The 20,466-nt window shown below is 41.2% G+C and overlaps 1 pseudogene; it reads left to right on the forward strand.

Annotated features, from left to right (window-relative positions):
* The first annotated feature begins 10,413 nt into the window (after positions 1 to 10,413).
* LOC114453598 (serine/threonine-protein kinase H1-like) lies at positions 10,414 to 18,506 on the forward strand (annotated as a pseudogene).
* Positions 18,507 to 20,466: the final 1,960 nt, after the last annotated feature.

Below are 20,466 nucleotides of genomic sequence, written 5' to 3' on the forward strand. Positions count from 1 at the left end.
TTTCTGAGAGAAGTTTCATTCTTCTGAAAGGGACTGAGTTTGGAGGATCGATTAAAGGTCTCGGCCACAATCCTAGAACCCGAGTCCGCTGTCACTTTCCTTCCCATACCCGTATCCCACATGGCGGCATACCCGAAGAAGAAGAGGGTTACATATACAGTATATATACATACAAATACTGTATGTACACACATAATCATATTATATATCTACTCTATTTATCCACTGTTTTTGAGAGATTGAGTGTGTGTGTGTGTGTGTGTGTGTGCATTGTGTGCTATAACAAGTCAAACTTGCATTCTTCTTTCATCTGTCCATCAATCAAAGCTGTCACACATCATAATGATCAAAGTCTGAAGAAACCAGGGGGGACAAAGACAACTGCTAATTCCCTCGATAACATCCAGAAGCTCCCAATTAGTGTCTCACTGGATGTCAGTCAAAACAATTATCAATCAATGAGCCACAATTACCTCTAAAGCAGATTAAACTGTTGTTAATTCTGACAAGTAAATCTGAAACACTGAGGGATGTGACAGCTGTGTTTGTGAAGGATTAGATGGCCATTAGAGGGGAAGATGGCGGGTCACCAGGGTGCAACTTAAGGCTGTTGAGACTGGTCATCCACTTATTGGTAAAGACACTGACCATAACAATTTTTCGGCATATTTTGTCCCCATACTTCCTGATATATCCGTCATGAGCTCAGACCTTTGCAGCCTGGATTGATGCGAGTTATTGGACTGTTGTTTCTGTTTGACTTGACATTTATTTTTTTCAGTTTGGTTAGGTTTAGACCATAGGACTGTCTATAAAGATGGATGACATGACAGATCCCCAAAAGTGAGACTAAAACTGCCCCCTGGTGGCTGTGCTGCACTATACATCATAAACGGTGACTCCTCAACAACATTAGTGGATGGAACATGGAGGAAAACAAAGAATAAAAGTTAAATAAATTTTAATTAATAAAAATACATTTTTCACAAAGGTGGTTTATGGTTTGTTAGCTACTTCTTATCACACTGATCTGTGTTCATATTAGTTAACTGGCTAAGGAGAGAACGTGGCTTCATCTCTTGACCACTGCTATACAGACTCTGGTTCCAAGATAGTGCCTTTTTCCAACATGACAGTATGCCCATAAGTGACATACAGTATTTTGGCCTCAATCTTATACAATGGGCAGAGGTGGAGCCACAGCCAGAACTACTTGGTTTTGTTTGTTTGTCTTTGGTTACTATGGTGACAAATCTCACCCAGAACCAGAATATTTATGTGTTTACACATGCACATTTATATGTATATAGCTCCACTTCCATAGTTTATATTATTTATGTGTATTCATTTGCATTTTGTTTTCTCTTCAAATTGCTCTTTTGTAAATGATGCTATTGTTTTTTTTCTTAAACCTTAACAGCACTCAGTGTGAGCAGCAAAGTAACAATTTCATTGTACAGGGAGCCCAGTTTCCTTACAGTGAATAAACGCTTTAAATCTTTTGAATCCTTTTTTTTCTGGTCAGGATGGCCTGACATTTGTTTATGTAGTTTAATTTAATTTTAATGCTTTACATATACTATAAACACATTGCACATTTTTCACCTACTAATCACCAAGTCGGTGCATAAAAGCAATTAAATATCGGAAACCCTTTGAGCACTATAAAGAATGCAGTATGCCTAGTGGTGCTGTATGCTTCAATATCTCTGTGCAGCCATCATCCACTCTGTCTAACCTTAAATGAATAAATAAATAAATAAGCGTGCCTCGGTTGCTGAGTCCCTTTATGGATCACGTTCCCTGCTGCAGAGGAAGCGTAAAGGCCGTTCCAATCACAGCTCTGCACAAGATGATGAATTCTAACATCATGCGGTACTGTACATGCACATATGCCACGAATCAGCTTCGCAGGCACTGTCACTTCATCCAGATCCAGTTTCTCCTGAGACCCCATATTGACACCTCGTGCTCACCGTGTGGGCGGCAATGATTTCACTTGATAATAAGTCGCCTGGCTGCGTGAGTCCATTTCTTCCCCCCTGGAGGCTTATATTCCACAGTAGAGCTGCTCGGAGACGATAAGACAGTACAGAGATAACGGCTATTGGTACGACGTTGTTATAGCACCTGAGAGGACATTTGTTACCGTGCTTACGGGTTTGACAGCTAATGCTGGACGGAGGCAGCGAGGTATTGTCAGCAGTACCGTAGGCCCATTCTAATAATGATGAAACTTCACCTGTGCACAACATGCAGCGAAGGGGTTTGAATAGTGTTTTAACAAAGACTGGAAAGGACAAAAACATGTCAGCATTTAAATGGACTTCTACTTCTATTGAGTCGTTTAGCGACAAAGCTCACCTGAGTGGTTCTGTTCAGTGTTCTGGCATGACAAAGTGACTCATATTTTACAAGAATAGATGCATGTATAGAAACATACATATTTACATGGCCTACATATATAGGTATTTATAGGTATACACATATGGGTTGTTACAATTACTATTCAAGTTTATATGTGCCTATATGTTTCATTTATAAATAATAATTTGTCTTATAAGCAGCTTCACTTATATTCATATAAGTGAAGCTGATACTAAGATGTTTTGGCTTCAGAGATGATTATGGTTCTTCAACAGCAACAAGCCTTTAAAGAATTTGTATTTTTTTTTTAATGAAATTTAGCTTATTTTTACATGTAAACCAAAAGCATTAGGTTAACAATAGACATGCAACATGTTGATAAAAAACAACACAGGAGGGCACCAAAGACATAATGCATGATGTTTTCTTAGGTACCATGAAATTGTGATTGCCCTTCTAAAAAATATAAACAAACTTTCTATGACATCACACATAGGTTTGTGAAAAGTCTCTAGATTCCCTAGATCTCAATCCAATAGACAGGCAGACATATATGTCTGTTCATTCCTACCACACCTGCAAGTTTTTATATGAGTGACAATGACCCAGGCATTTCCTCTGGCAATACACATGTCACATTTGCTTGCAATGTTAGCAACGTAGCTAGCATGTTATAGACATAGTTATATGAATACAGTGTTAGTATCAGCCCCTGATTTCTGATATTGGTCAGTCAGCATATGTACAGTCACATGACCACAGGGGGGTTTATAATGCATTCCCACCTACTTAAACGCAAAAAAAAAAAGCTAAAACTCAAACACTATGATCCCACTACAGTTCTGGCAACATTAAAGCAAAATACATCTCAGTAAACATAACAGATGTTTATCTGAACAACTGTAGGTGTTTCATAATGTAAACAGTAGACTTGACTCCCTCTTGGTTTTCCACTCCCTGCTACAAAAAAATCACACAAAAAATGAGGCTGGGTGAGTAAATTGCATAACCAGCAGGAACATTTGGCAAAAAATATGAAGTTTATATTAAAAAAATGAAACATTTATTTAGGAGAACATCTTGTGGGATTTAAAGCTTTTTATACAAACCTTGAAGTGCATGTGTACTGACTACTGCAGACGTTTTCTCTCTCAGCAATAAAAGAACTGAAAACAAGAGCGATTACTGAGCTCCCCAGCTGGAGGTTGGCATGGCAACAATAAAGCACCTCTCTCAGTGCACTTGAAAGAAATTATCAGCACAGCTGGGATGCACCCTCGATCAATCTGACACTTGAAAGAAAAAAGTGTGCATTATAGGAAAGTGTGCATTATAGCAGGCCTTTCTGTGGGTAAGAAGAATGTGAAATCAAAAATCATTTTTTATATAAATTAATGCTGTCATTTTATAAGCAACAACTTTGCACATGTATTCATGCAGAGCCATGTTCAAAAGAAACTAAGTTTAGTAAGTCCTCCATCACTGTTTACATTAATTAAATGAGCTGCAGCCAGTGCTGCTGATCATCAGTTCTTGATGAATTGATCATCAGCAGGTGTACAGACTCTCTCATACTAAGACACTTTGATCACATGGTTTTTATTATGTTCTTACATGAAAGAAAATAAGAATTAAAAGTGGTGGTACTAACATTTGAACCAACTGTAGGACACTAAACCCTGTTTGTGTGATTCTGAGGTGTTAATAAATAAACAAATGTCTGATTAATCCTCTGTGCAGTGTCCAACAACAAAATAAAGGTACCGTCACAAAATGAAAAAAGACAACCTTTCTCCAATATAATTACAGCCACTTGCGTATTTCTGTCTGTCATTTAAAAAATGAGGGTCTGGGAGCAGGATAATGGGAATAATCCTGCTGCCCATTTTCAAATTAAATTTTAGCGTCCGTGGTGGGAGCGAGCGTGTGTGTGCTCATCTCTTGAAAGCAAATCCTCCGTTTGAATAACTTCCCTGAAGGCTTAATGGATGTGATACAGATATTAGATTTCCATCACTTCAAACTCTGAAGTTTCTGCCATTGGGTGACTAAATAATTGAAGACCTCTCCCATAAAAAACCCCAATATATCTGTTTGAGAGAAAAAAAAATGTTGCTTCCTCAAATTTAGTAGTCAATATTTCAAAAGTAAGGATGAGTCTTTCCACAGCTTCAACTATTCGTAGTAGATGTCTTAAAATGACTCCCTTATTGTGAGTCAGAGTTATCTGAAAGTGCAACTTTTGATCATTTTTCATACATTTTTGACTTTACAGTTGGTTTTTAAGATTTCAAGCTATCCTAAACTGCCTGGTTTTTCAGATTTAAGCAACAATTTTTTGATACCTTACACCAGATGCTGGTCCCATCTTTTACTCAAACTAAGGATTTAGTTATCAGATGCCAGGAATGTGAATTGGACAGCTGTGTGGGGCCACAATGACACCTCAGTGCAACACCTGGTCCTCACAGACTCCTTAGAAGCCACATAAGCATCAGTGGATTACATAAATTATTATGTTAAGATGGTCTTTATCTGACCTAAGAAAGAACTGGAAGTAAAGGGTATCAGTCTTGCACAAGTTCAATGGAAAGAAATAGGTCCTGGACTTATGGTTGCCCTTTGTCCTGCAACCATGTCTGTTCCAAGATAGGGACCACTAGACTTATATAAGACCAACAGTGATTGCTTGTGCTAAAAATCAACCACTCTTTTGAATTATTGCAGAGGCTGCTAACAACACCCAAAACTCATGAAGAACCTATGACTATTTATGAAGTGCTAACACTGTAAACAACAAGCTTTACATTCTTATAGCCAGCCTGCTATCTAACAAGGAGCTGATACCTGGTCTCTCCAGGTGATGCTAGTGGAAGTTATATTGTCCAAGTGTCTCAATAATTAACACAATGATTTTGACAGCAGCACCAGCAACCACATGTTCAACATGATGGCTTCAGACACACTTCCACACATAATCAGTTTTTAGCCGTACTTTGAATTTAAAGGGTAAAAAAAAAAAAACGAAGCATCCCTTCAGAGACTACGACTAGAGTACGACTCGGTGGGTCTTCATCATTCTTCAGAATCAGTGTTATTAGAGCGCCTGACCTCCCTGTCGTTTTCTTAATCCCTCTGTCTGATGGAGAGTAATTAGCAGAGCTCTGTTCATTAATTACATATGAAGCAGGTGACCGTATCTGTCAACCAAATCCAATTTTTTTGCCAACTCGCACAACGTTCATGATTTGTCCAATCAAGACGTCACAGACAATTTATCTGGCGTGCCTCGTCCCCCCCCCACCTCCACCCCCACCCCCGGCCACCTGAGAGCTCTTCACAGAAAAGAAAATTAGAGTATCCGTCAGCCCGTCCCTGAGGGTCCTGCCTTTGGGAGATGTAGCATCCCCCCCACCACCACCACCCTCGTCTGTTGACAGACCTGGCGCCTGCCTCACTTGTCACTGTAATTAGTTTTGTTTCACTACCATTGTGCTCAGCAGCCCTGCTTTATTGCAGCATAGCAGCCAGGGCTCATTCCACAGTGTTGTATTAAAGCAGGCTGGATTTAAATGCCCTGACATGGGAAAAAAAAAACAAGGATTCTTCTCAAGCATCGATTTCTCCTTTTCTCTCAACAGCCTGTAATAAGCAAACATACTTTTTGTGTCCACCTTCCCCCCCTCCCTGCCTCACCCTTTCCGCTTATTTGTGTCTTTTGCTGCAAAACAACAATTACAGGCCAGTGTTCCATTGATGAATTGTGGACGGCTTTAATTAATCAGCTGGATAATTCCGTGTGTAGGCTCGGTGCAAATGAAAAAGGTCAGGAGGGGGTTTGGCCCATCATGAATGGGAGAGCAAATCTCTGAGACTGATCAACAGCTGCGGTGTGTGTTATTTTATCAGCCCACACATGCTCACTCTCTCTCTCCGTGGAATTACTTATCCCAGACTCAACAGGATTTTAGGAATGCATAACAGGAGGGCCATAATTATCATTACTGGTTGTATAAATAAAAAAGACAAAAGGACAGGATTATTATAAGCCTTATTTCCATTATTTAAAAAAAAAAATATTTGTGTTATGAAGTGATGATGTAAACATGTTTATTTCTGCTGTAAAGCTAAAAAAAAAGTCACTTTTGGAGCCAGCCATAAAGTGACCATTAGGATCTGCAGCTCTGCATATGGCTACTTGATAAGCATTAGAATTGATCTAATCAGTCCCAATATCCTAGCCTGTGCACATATGAGCTACGTCCCAATTCGGGGGAACTGCATCCTTCAAAGGACCCATTTGTAGACTGATTGCATCACAGCAGCACAAATCAATGGGGATTGTTAGGGGGCAGCTCCTACAGGTTGTGTGGTATGGGTTCATTTCTTATCCACAGATTGCCGCTTCATTTCTACATGTATCCCTCCTTAGCAAGGTAGCAAAAAAAAGTTTAATGTCATCATTTTGTAGAGCAGATTGTCTAAATTTGTTTTATATATATTAAATTTAAATTTGAAGTGCAAACACTGGTGTTCAAACACTTTTATCTTCCTTCTCATTGTTTCATGCTCGTCTCTTGTGGAGAACCACAGGGCTGCACTTCAGGTTCTCATTGTTTTATCTTATTTATTTTGTATGTATTTTTTATCTTTTATTTATCTTTGCCAGAAGAGCCTTATTAGTAGCAGAAAAAATATTGAAAATAATCGATTAATTCAATTATTAATTAAATTTAAACATTAAAAAAATGATTTGGGGTTTTCTATTTAAAATAATCATTTTTAAAACCCCAAGCGATTAGTCACAAACAGCAGTTAGAAAAAGTTGTAGTATATTAATAATAGTAAATAGCACATAGTTATGAATGAATGAATGAAACTGGAATCTGGCTACTGGTTTCCTTTCAAAGCTGTTGAATAGAGTAGGTGTCAGGGTGCTGTGCAGGCCCTGGACCCACAGACCCAGTTCTTTAGTGTGGGCTTATTGTCTAGAATATCACTAAGTCAGTATGATACTGAAGATCTCACCAAACCCTGCAAAACAACCCCTCTCTCACTACGCTCAGAGTTTTTGCTTGAAGATTAGTCCAGACAAGGTAAGAAAGAAATGAATTATATAACCTCTGAGAGCTTTTTAAAACATGCTGTTTCCAATAATCCTTGCTAGTTGTCACGTTAAGTGCACACCAGAAATAGGTTGCATGCTGTCTCGCCCACCCCAAAGCTTACATTTTCAAAGTTCAAGTGCTCATTGAAATATTTGCTTTTTTTCATATCCTTTTTTCCACTCTTAACTTAAAAACAACAGTTCTTCTGCAGCCTGTCACACTCACCTGGGCTTCTGAGCCTCTTCAATCCTCAGCTTTTGGTTTAGGTATCGCATCCTCCGACTACAATAACAACAGTAATGAACTGACTGGCAAGTGGCAGCTGTGCTCTGACCGCTCCTTCGGCCTAAACGGATTCACAGCAGCCCGTAATGGCTTTTTCGCTCCCAAGACCCAGGCGTCACCAATACCGCACACATGTTGTGGTTTCATTTATAACTGAGGACAGCCTTTTAGTAATCAGATAGTGGTTCGATAAACGTTGAACTGCTGAGTCCCCTGAGGAAGGCTTCTGAAGGGCGATTTACCACCTCAGTGCTGATGTGATGTCTATCCCCTGTTGGCTCTGTGTACGGAGGAGCCGTGTGTATGTGTGCCTTCCTATATATATATATGTGTGTGTGTGTATACAGTCCTTTGAGAGGGAATAGACAGTGTGTGACAGCAGAACAGACTGATAGGCCCAGAATCCCCTTCGGCTCCAAACTGATGAGCAATTGATGATGCAGCCTGATTCTCTTTCCAGTGACAACACAATTTAGAATGTTTCTTTTTCTTTGAAAAGACACAGCACGATTCTTCTCATGTAAACAAACACTTTCTACAGTAACTGCTGGTGGATATAATGCAACAGATGCTAAAAATGTACTCATATTATGAAAGGGTTTGAGTTGTTTTGGAATAATCTTGCAGGTATCTTGCATGTACAAAAATGCTGTTTTTTTCTTATGCTAAAAATACAAGAAAATGCCAAATGCCAATTTAAAAAACAGCAACTAAGTGATATGTTCCAACTTAAAAGATAATCTTAGTCTTAGAGGAACCCTACCGGTAACCTGTCGGTCCTTTTTGTCACTCTACAGTTACAAAAGGTGTATTTCCACACCAGGAACTTGGATTAGGTGCAATTGTTTACAAGAACTGGCCCCAAATCTGCTCTCTATTTATATATATATTCTTGTATTTACCACAATAATCACAGCAGATTCACAAACAGTTAACAAATTAGCATGAGGTCCCACCTGGTTGCCACACAGGCTGATCAGTAGGAACAGTTTTGAGTAAAAAGGTATTTTACATGTGTGTGTGTGTGTGTGTGTGTGTGTGTGTGGAATGATTATCTTCATTCATGCTAGCCACATTCCTGTTAACCAAAGTAGCTTCAAAATCGACTGTAATTTACAAAATTTCCCTTGTGGATGGATGATTGACAGCTGTTGCACGGCAGAAACACCACACGAATGACAGAATTTAGAGGGGGAAACAGTCACACAGTGAATCCATACATATCTTTGTATGAATATGGAATATATGGAAGCATCTGCCTAAATACACAAATGTGCTGCAGAATGTATTCATAATCTCGTACAAACCTCATAGTGAAAAGGAATAATTTAAGCACTTGTGGTAAAAAGGTGTCTCTTCCTCTTTTTGATCTCTCGCTGCTGCTTAGCTGCCAGTTATGAATAAATATGTGCATGTTTAGTCTGCCAGGTTCAGCTCTTTTAAACAGTGTGTTGAGCAGAAGCTGGCGAAGATGGCAGCTGGATGTAATTTCTTTCCTCTTCTTACCACTTTCTATGCTCTAATGATTATGGACACAAGCTGACAGTGGTTCAACATAATGCAGAAAATACGACAAGCATCTCATTGTTGTTGCTTGAGAGTGTGACATGTTGTGTAAACGTTTATTTGTTATATAGTAAAAAAACATTTTTACACATGAAGTTCAGTTTTCTACAGGAACCAGCCTGGAAGGAAGTTGCATTATGGGTATTCAGATATTAAAAAGTGTATTATCCATCTTAGTAACATGCTGTATGTGGCCATAAATCCAGTCTGTCTGCTTCATAATAAGGCAAAAGGCACAGCAAGAACCCTGAGCGGGCGGAATTGTTCACAGGAACTAGTCCCAAATCTCCTCTTCAATCGCTAGTCTATTTGACACAATGCAATCATTTACAGGAACTATTCAAACAAACATCTTCAAGAAAAACTCTACAAGTCCAGATGCCTGTCTTTAACCGTTTGAATGAAAATGACCTGGATGACTGAAAATCTTTATTAACATCTTTACAGGTACTAGCCCAAAATCTGGTCCTGGTCATCCTCATTTTAAGGCTATTAAAGTCTACAGTTCCTTGTTTACATTTTTTGTTTACCTTCTCACCCACTCTGGCAACACCAAGGCTACTCAGTGATATCTCTTTAGAGCAGCCCTAAAAAATGCAATTAATATAGTACTTTTAAAATAGCCCTATAGAAGGTGAAAGTCAGAGGTTTCAGCAGTGAGAAAGTGCACACAGACACTCATTGGTTCTACAGTGGAAAAACATTTTTTTCTATTTGTACCCTGCTTTTCATGTTTCTCTTTGCAGACTACTTGATTAAATTGCAACACAAGATAAAAAAAAGTAGTATTCCAAAACTTTTTTTGCCATAACTTTGTTGGACTACATGGATATTTAAAGTGCCAGTTGAATCAAATCACATTTCCCTGCAGCTTGCTTTTACCTTCCACACTGTTTACCCTGGAATTACTGTGACCATCTGCACTGTGACAATAGCTTCACACCAGTGTTTACATGACACATTCTATCACACCCGAGGGAGAGGATGACACCTGTGGGTAGGTGGAGTTTCATTGTTTGCCTGATTGTAACCCTGCCTTCATTTTACAGGAGACCTGCGTCCCTCTTTGGTCAGTTTGAGGTGAGCGATGGGCTGTGGGAGCGGTAAGATGCTGCCGGAGGTGTCCAAGAAGAGTTACGTGAGTGTGGTGCAGTCACTGGTGGCTTTTAGTAAAGGTCAGGATGATGATGATGATCAGACAAAGCAGAAGATGAAGGGGAAGAAAAGAGGTCTGTGGTTTCCTGAACCTCAGTTAGTACCAAATGGTCAACAGCAGCAGGTCAGAGAAGGACAACGACGGGATAGAGTGGCCAGGTACAAGGACAAGTTTGAGCCACGTGTCACAGCAAGGTAAATGTTTACAGTGAGAGGAAAAAATACAAGAGAAGATAAGTAATTGTTTTAGTATTACTGTCAAGATTATACGGTTAAGAGTTAAGAGCATTCTCATTCCTTCCAGCCTACCACTACCAATTTCTGTGCAATAATGTAAGATATTAATTTGAGAGGTCTGGCCCTTGTGCCGACTGAAGGGTCTGCTTTCCTGTACATCTCAGATGAAATCTTAGAAAACAAATTAATCAAAAGAAAATGGAGGACCAGTGCATACCTGCCTCTATATCTGATAAGCTGCAATAAGAATCAACTGAACTGTACAGACGTGCTCTCATACATCACAGCTGCACAGGCATTGAGTGCTTGGTATCATGTGGTAGTTATACTGTAATGTGTTACCATTCTCCTTCTGCCCTGTCAGATATGACATCAAAGCTCTGATTGGTCGTGGAAGCTTCAGCCGCGTCGTGCGCGTGGAGCACAGGACGACCCGCCAACCATTCGCCATAAAAATGATGGAGCTACAGGCCCCCGAGGGCCGCGAAGCATGCGCCTCAGAGCTTGCAGTGCTGCAGCGTGTAAGCCACATCAATGTGATTCAGCTGATCGAGGTGTTCCAGTTTCCTCACAGGGTATACATGGTGCTGGAGCTGGCAACGGGCGGGGAGCTGTTGGACCGTGTCGTCACCAAGGGGCAATTCACAGAGCGAGATGCCACCCAGGCCCTGAGGATGGTTCTGGCCGGCGTGGGATACCTGCACGGCCTCGGGATCACACACAGAGACTTGAAGCCTGAGAATCTGCTGTATTACCACCCCGGAGCCCACTCTAGGTTGGTGGTGACGGACTTTGGATTGGCGTCTTTTGGAGGGACAGTTACAGAGACTGACAAAAGTAACAGGGGAGATCAAAACTGTCCTTTGAGGACAACTTGCGGAACACCTGAGTACATAGCCCCTGAAGTGTTGCTGAGGAAACCCTATTCCTGTTCAGTGGACATGTGGGCTCTGGGGGTGATCACCTACATCCTTCTGAGCGGATCCATGCCTTTTGAGGATGACAGTCGATCGCGCCTCTACAGGTCCATCATAAGGGGGAAATACAGCTTCCATGGAAATGTAAGTTTACCAACACTTTGCAGACACAATGTAGAATCAGCATTGTGTGATCAGAATGTGTGTAAATGAACACTTTAGCTATACTGGAGGCAGCTATGGCTAATGTTAAATATAAAAACAAACATTATAAAATAAGAAACAGTGGAGTCTAGGGAGTCCATCTTGTCATGGATCTTTGCAAGTATGAAAATATATCATGTTACAAACATAGCCACAATGTTATTTAACTGCTCCAACACCAAAAGTTGATCTGTTAGTCGTGTCAAGTCCTGTTCCTTGTTTAGTGAGGTACTTTATTTGATTAGGTTAACTTAAACTAGCTAAAACCTCTCAGTGGTCCTTGGTTAGGTACTTTGTTACAGTTGGACTTAAGCTTTACCATTTTTGCTTAGACTTGGATGTTAAATCTTAATTTGAATTTATTTAGTAAGGTTTTTTCAAACGTTAATATATTCAAATCTCTCTTTACCATTTTTTGGTTACCATGGTGACAGGTTCCACCCATATCAGGACATTTCACAACCACACCAGACATCATACACAATAGTCATTTCTAATGCCTGGAAATATCCCTCCACTTTGGATTTGGCTTTGGATTTATTCAAATTCACATGTGATGGTTGTTCCTACAGAGGGATGATTCATACCTTCACATTTTTAGAACTCCTAGAAATAGATACATTATTCCATCAAGTAGAAGAAAATCAGGTGTAGTAACAAGGTGAATTTTTCCCGTTACTCTGTGAAACACAGGAGTGGATGTGCAAAGTTTTGTTGTTGAGAAAGCTTCCAAATCAGGAAGCTAAAGGAGGAGAGGAGAGGGGGGCTCTGCATGTTTTTTTCCCTTTCTGTTATAATAGAAGTGAAGTGAACACCAGCCTATAATGCTGCAGTTCCGTTGTGAGTTCAGGCATGTTCTTCCATGCTGATTACACCCGAGGTTGGATTATTCATTGAGCTTTAAGCCTGGCCCGGTTCTCAGTGAGGATGCAGGCTGACATTTTGTAGTCTAGTATACAAGCAGCTCTCTTACATAGGCCCTGCACTATTATCCCTGTATTTACCGCTGCACTGACCACCAGCTGAACAATGGTGCAAAATCCTGCTAGAATTTATTTTTCCATGGTGGCTTTTCACTCACATGTAGGCCACATTGGTGTTTGGGGGTGGGGGTGGAAAAAGGAACCATCTGTATTTTTCAGCTTGCATAAATTCAATTGGTGACACTATGAAGACATCACACACATGGCTGAGTGGCAGTCCAGAGCTTCATAGATTAGCCATCAATCACATTTCCATGTTGACAAGCTATTATTCTCAATCATGTGCAAGTACACAGCCACTCCCAACACACACACACACAGTGTGATAACAGTGTTGCAGTGTGTGTGATGAAGGCTGACAAGTATCCACAAAATGTGGACTTGTGCTGTCACGTAAGGGTTCTTCATGTCATTCAGAAGGGTGCTTCTCTTTGGCACGAGAATAGTTTCAGCCCGAGCAATTCCCTCCACATATTAAACTCGACTCGAAGAGCTTCGCTTGAAATGAGCCGTAAACAAATTGAACAGAGTGATTCTAAAAGTCAAAGAATTGCACAGAAGGCAAGATGTCAATACAACAAAAGCAGACATCACTTGGCACTGTAAGAAAAAAACACATTTATTTGTCAATATTTACACACTTAGACCAGCAGTTGTGGACTTCTTTGATGAAAGGCAGCATCATTGACCAGCTCATATGGTGAAACAGATAGTAGTCGGGCCCCTGTAATAGTTTGAGCCCCCCAGCGCTTTGATGCAGACCTCACTGATTTGGAGACTCAAGCTGTTTCTACTGTTTGGGCTTCAGTTGCATACATGGTTGCAAATTGCTGTAGAAATCTCTCAGAATGACAGTGTCTCTGATGTATTGTGCAACAACAGTCAGGTGGAAAACAGAGTGGTGAGTTGAAAAGCTGCATGCTTTTAATTTTAGGTTATGAAGGGAGGATGGTGGAAGAGCCAAATCAGGTTTGTTGAGAGGTAGAGTTGAGTGTCATGAGTAGAGAGTTGGAGGTGAATGATGAATATTAAAGGGCTGTGATGTAATAAGGGAGAGATTCCGTTTGGATTCAGGAAAACACCTTGAAAAAAAACACCTCACTGATTTGGAGAATCAGTGTTTAAGTCCGTTCTTGTGGTGGACCAAGTATCAATCATGGTTGCAGTTACAAGCTGTTGCAGTAACCTCTCAGGATTCGCTTCAAAAATGGCAGATTATCCCTTTGATGTGTTGAGCTTGAAGAATTTCAGGGACCCGGTGAGCCGACACCTCGGTCATGACGTACCGTGTGATATACCAAGCTCTGTGCCAGAGAGCTGTTATAAGATCATGCCATGGATCTTGACAGCAGCCTTCCAGGACTGGAATCAATTATCATTTGAATTCAACACGCTGTAAGAAGTAGCACCCTCTACTGGTGATGTCACCATGCCCTTGAAGATGATTAGACCTTGATGATGTCGTCCTTACTGACTTCAAACTTTCTGCATATTCTTGAATTTTGACCCAATAAAACTCATCTTTTAGTCAACAGATTGCACATTCTTGTATGCAATAATAGCAGCCAACATAAAAATATTGTCCCTGGAATATATATTTATAAATGCAGTGCAACAAGAAAAAGGATTAACTACAGGTACAGATGGACATAAACAGATTTGCACTGTATGCAAATGAATACACATGGGCTGCAACTACAAACAATCCTCTGAAAGTAACAGCAACCTTTTGTGTTTACTGAAGCTGAAATTGGAGCTATGCAGTAAGTGTGTGTGTGTGTGTGCGCGTGTGTGTGTGTGTGTTTGGGTGGGCTGGGTGGTTAGAGAGAGAGAGAGAGAGAGAGAGGTGGAGGGGGTTCCAGCTGTAAAACGGAGGTGAGACTCAATCAGAAATGCAAACGGCCGCCGGCACCTTCCCACGAACTGGGTCCCTCTGTCTCCATGGCATTACCTCACAACACCCCCCTCCCCACCACCACCACCACCACCCCCACCCTAACCCTCCCTCACAGGTGCGATGGCCCTGTACTGCAGACTCACTGCTGATGCGTTTACTCCACATAGGATGGAAAGAAGGGGAGGATTAATAGAAGGGAAAAGAAAAACGTGTGTAGCCTGAAGGAGCTTTCCCAATATATTCCTTCACATCATCACGATGTCTCATCTGCTGTTTTTTTTCAATATGTAAAACATTAGTGCCCTCCTCTGCATTCTGCTATCATGTTGTTGTTGTTGTACTCTCCTGACCCAGCTCCTAAAAACACCCCTTAGCAAGGTAAAGGTTGGCTCGCTCTGCCCCCTAGTGAGCACCAGGGGAACACACCCCCAGCCTACAAGAGTGTATTGCACACGACAGGCCAATCGCTCCTGCATCCGGCTACTGATATTTTTGATTACCGATGTTTAGCTACAAACTTCATTCTGACTCATGAGAAGTATTTAAAGTTGGCTTTGTAACTGCTGCTTCCATCGGATTTGAGTAAATTGTGAGGCAGTTCATTACTCAAAAAGTGTATTACCCTCATGATCACATCGGTGTAATCCGACCTTCCAGCGCTTTCTTCATTTGCTGCAATTACGGCTTTGTCAGGTGAAGATGTACCAAACACAGTCAGCAGACCGTTTCTCATTCACTCTAACAAGATGTTGCTCAATAAGCCTGTAGGTTCCACACACATCTCCCTCCCCTCCCAGGCTGGCTCTCTGCTCTCTGCAGTGATGTATAACACCAGCTCTCGCCCCCTTCCTCCGAACGCAATAAAGCCTTTATGTATTTTGACGTGAAAAATGTTGAAAATATGGAGGAGAGATAAACTTCCTGCAGGTGGCTCAGCTCCAGGAACTCTGTTACATCTCTTCTTCTTCTTCTTCTTCTTCTTCTTTCCACAAGGATACTTTTGATACCTCTCTGCGGTGGGCATCAAAGATTTCTGCTGCAATATTTCCGTGCATATGAAAGCCCACGTAGCCAGTCGTGCACCGAGCTTCCCATCATTTCAGATCAAGGACAAAAGGCATCTGCTGTACAGCCACAGCAGCCATCAAATGTTGCATTTCATGGCGCGGTAATAAGGAGCCTTACTGAATCACCAACGGTGGCAGATGAAGGGGAGACTTGTTAGTCGTGGGAGCTGAAATCAAACTGTGTCACTCCGCCGGCCTCTCAGGTGTGAAATAACAACACAAAGAAAAAATAAAAGTTTGACTGAGAAGCTGGTTCGACTGGCAGCTCCACACTCACATACACACTTCACTCACAGTCAGTACACTGTGAGAATAAGCAAGTCCCCCGCTTCTTTGAATTCCTCTCACCAGCAACAGTCTCGCGATTGTCAATTTCATGCTTGATTAATTGTCATTACTCCACGAGAGACAAAAAAGAGGGGGGGGGGGGGGGGAAATGCATTTCAGGATTAAAATGGAGAGCGAGACCTCCCTAAAGAGGGTGATTTAGTGTGTGTGTGAGGCTCAAGCCAAGAATTTCACACACACACATACACATATGCACGTACTGTATTCAGCTTTTTGTGGACTTCAGACAGACATGGATGAGAAATATTGTGATCCAGAAATTGAGGAAAAGTTTGGTTGTTTAGGATTACTGGCCATGTGGCATCTCACTAAGACACATAGAAAAGGTTGATATTTCTAGGCCTTTGAAATGACCAGTGTGCTCTAATCTGGTGCCCTCCTGTGGTCCTATGTATATAGTGCATGTCAGGTGTTGACCTTGTCATTGTGGTAGCTGAAAATGTCACACAATTGTGGGCAAACCTTCATTATGGTATACAAATTCTAACACCAGCAAAATACAAACTTTTTTTTAATTAAAAAAAATAAATAAAATTTAAACACTGGCCTTGAGAGGCCTACCGTTACCTGCCTTCCCTGCTGGCGAGCAGTGCCTCTAATATCACCCATGGGAATTGTTTTGAGTCTATTTGGTATTCTTCTGCCACTGCCATGTTGGCACAATCTGAGTCCACCTATAATCCTAGTTAATCCAAATACAGGCAAAAAGTTTAGCCGAGGAGGCACCTGCCTGTTGTGCAAAAACGGCTACCCCATTTTTACACTGATTTAGTTCCATATTGGATGGTGAAAGTTGTCGTTAGAAGTTATGCAATGTCTTGTTTGAGGAGTTGGAGGACCCTGGTCCCGTAAGGTGCATTGTTGCCTCTTACCATTTCTTGTTGATTTAAAACATATTACTTAGTTCGGGTTAGAGATACAGTCACAGGGCTGCTTTTAGGAAGAACCATCATTGTTTAGGTCTCAGTTACCATGGTAACAACCTTTCTACAAAGAGATTCAGTGCCTCAAAAGGAGCCTTGATTTCATTTTGATACCGTCCTCAATGAATACTGACACCAGTATGCGATGCTATCAATCTCTGACCATTGGTCCTCCTGTGGACCTTTGGACATGCAGTGTCCTGTCGATGTGTTGCAGGTGAATATTGTCCAAATGTGCCGTTTGTGTGTGCTGATGTGCTGCAATCTGTTTTGGTTTTTTATTTAAAGTAAGACGGAAGCACAAAGGTCATCTTTCTCTCGAGGCAGGCGTTCACAGTGACAAAGAACCAAAGCCGCAATGAATAATTTAATGATGCTGAATTATGATAATGATTCTGATCACTGGAAAGGCCGGTTTCAAAGAGCTACTGAATGTCAGCTCAGGTCATGATTTGCTATTTGAATTAAGAAAGAGAGAGAGGGAGAGAGAGAGAGAGATCCTTATGAAGCTCATCTGTGCTGCCTTTTACTGTGAAGCTAAGAATAAACATGCCTAAATCCCACACACACACACAGAGCAGAGCGGCGGTCCTACCTCCCAGTGTTTGTATTCATTCAGCCAAGACTGCTGCTTCCCTCTGCCCAGTGACATTTAGCTTTCCTTTGAGTTTAGTTCTGCTTGTTAGGCCTGCAGGGATCATAGTTTTATTGCTTTGTTAGAATGAAATCTTGCATCCCGCTTTGAAGAGGCTTTGGATCCACGCAGGCGCCTCGTTTAGCTCAGCTTTAAGAGCGTCTGTGTGCAAACTGACATTCTCTGAGTGTTTTATTATTCACACTGATGGCTCAGTCTCTTTCCGCAGCCGTGGCCCACAGTGTCCAACTTGGCCAAGGACTTCATTCGGCGCCTGCTGGTGTTGGACCCCGCTGTCCGTCTCACCGCCGACCAGGCCATCCGCCACCCCTGGGTGGTCACCATGGCAGCCAGCTCCTCCATGAGGAACCTCCATCGATCCATTTCTCAGAATCTCAGACAGCGTGCTTCGCGTGGATCCTCCCGATGCCCCAGCAGCAGGAGCGCCGAGGTCAGAGAAAAACCAGCAGCAGCAGCCGCAGCAGCAGGGCAGAGCAGCTGGACTGAGGCACCAACGAGCTAGCAACATATTCATTGGAAGGCTAATGAAGGGATGCAAACAGCTGTGTGTTGCTGCAAACAAACAGGCTAACTGTCTGGGACAGGTGCAGTGAAAAAGTTTTCTGGATCTCAGTCAGGTTTTTCGACCAGAGTAATAATAATCCTGCCCCCACCCCCACCCCCCAAAGGCTGATTTCCATCTTCCATTAGCTGCTGAATATCCTTCAGTTCTGAGGCTCAGGCCAAAACAGAGGCAGGAGCTGTCCACCTCCACACAATCTCTAGCCCCTGGTTATTTACACAGCTCAGACTAAATGGGTTCAAGGTCTCATTTAGATCATTATGAGTCATGACATTACCTGCCTGTGAAGAGGCTCATTCCAAAAACAGAGGAATTCATCATTTCAGCAGCTAATCTTAGCCAGGATGATGTAAAAGTAGAAAAGAAATTGCCTTTTCCGCTCTGATCTTTAAAAAGAGACAAAAATGAATTGGAACTCCCCACCAGCAAACAGGAGAAAGATGTACTTTTTATATATTTTGTGGGGAAAAAAGAAGCAAGTGTGACAGCACTCTTGTCTCTCTCTCTCTTGTTGTTACTCCTCCTACACAGGAGCAGCCAGAGTCCACTGAAAGCACAATCTAGATCTGTGGTGACAGGCTGCTATCAAGTTAAAATGAAGCATAAAGGGCTCTCTGCTCTCCCCCAGACATTATGTAAGCTGTAGACAGCAGTGCTCTTTTACAGTCAGATCTTTTAAATTAAAACAGTACATACATATATATCATTTATGAGCAATATTAGACACTTACATGAGTTAAAGAAGATGTAAATTAATTGATGATCCTTTAACAAGACAAGTTAGTCTCATTGAAGGAGAGCACATATTGAACTTTTTTGTAATAATTGAATATCTTCAATCATTTAACAGTAAAGATTAGCCCAGTAAGTTATAATAAGTTATAATGGGTGCAGAGGGGGCCTGAGGGTTAAAGAGGCAATCAGTACATTTTGCTCATTTAAAAAAAAAGTAAAAAAACTGTTGATCTATGTAAATGTGAAATATTAAAGGTAGGGTAGGAGATTTTGAAAACTCAGTGAGAGTCAGCCAGATTTTGAAAGTAAACACACGTCCCGTTCTCTCGGAGCTCACCCCGAAGCCACGCCTCCCAACCAGTCTGTGACTTCGGCCATCATGCACGTACCTCTCTGATGCGTGCAGACCAGGAAGAGAGTGACAACCAGCCAACTATACGAGCAGGGGCGCCTCATAGGATTGGCTGATGTTTTTAGTGTTTTATAGCTTCCACAGATGATTCATATTCTTTGTTTTAAAGCGAAACTGCCGAACTAATCGGTTGCTAACGGATTGAAGTTACACTAATTTAACAAAAAGTGCATCAGAATGAAATCTCCTACCCTACCTTTAACACACCAAGCACCTGGCGTAATACCATTTTCTACCACTAGATGGTACAGTGTGTCACTCTGTCATGTAGTCATGAATTCATCGTTGACCTTATGTCATTGATGTCTATGTATTATGTTGCAGATACGTAATGAAGCTACCATGCTAACTGGCATTTTAGCTTTGTGTTTAATTATTTCTAAAGTATCTTAATAGACATGGATTAAAGAGCTACTCTGCTAAATAGACCTAGAATTCCTTTTGAATGTTAAGAATGTTCATTTCTAATATGTTGTCCCACTTTGAGTCTGTCCTGAGATCAATCAATCAACCAAGCATGAAACCTTGCGCGTGTGGTTTTAGAAAATCCTCCTTCAGATGCTTGAGCATTGCATTCTTTCTCTCTGTTCCTTTTTTCCTTCAAAAAGAGTTTTCAGCATCTCATTGTGAGAATACTTTTCTATGTTTTCCTCAATTGGCTGCATTGTGTCGTGCAACTGGCTTCAGATCTGCTTTTTATCAAATGACTTGCCTTGTAAGGGAATTGGAAGTGATATGTTATGTATTTTTATTTTAGAATCCTTTTAGAAACCTGGACAGAATTCTACCCACAGACTGATAAAGTAACTCAATTAAACCAAACAGCAGTCAGCACTAGTGGAATGTGTTTGTTGTTGTTTTGTTTTTTCTTTATCTTTCACACAGCAAACTGTCACTGCATTGTCTCTTTCTGCATTGTCTTTTTATTATTATATTAGTTATGTAGTAGGCAGTGAAAGGCCTTTTCTTTATTCTATAAAAGTTCTGCATCGAATTTTAGAAAGCCTGTTGGTAGTGACACCATGTGGCTGTTAAGTGAACTGCA

This window comes from Parambassis ranga, chromosome 20, assembly GCF_900634625.1.
Source record: "Parambassis ranga chromosome 20, fParRan2.1, whole genome shotgun sequence".
NCBI classification, from domain to species: domain Eukaryota; kingdom Metazoa; phylum Chordata; class Actinopteri; family Ambassidae; genus Parambassis; species Parambassis ranga.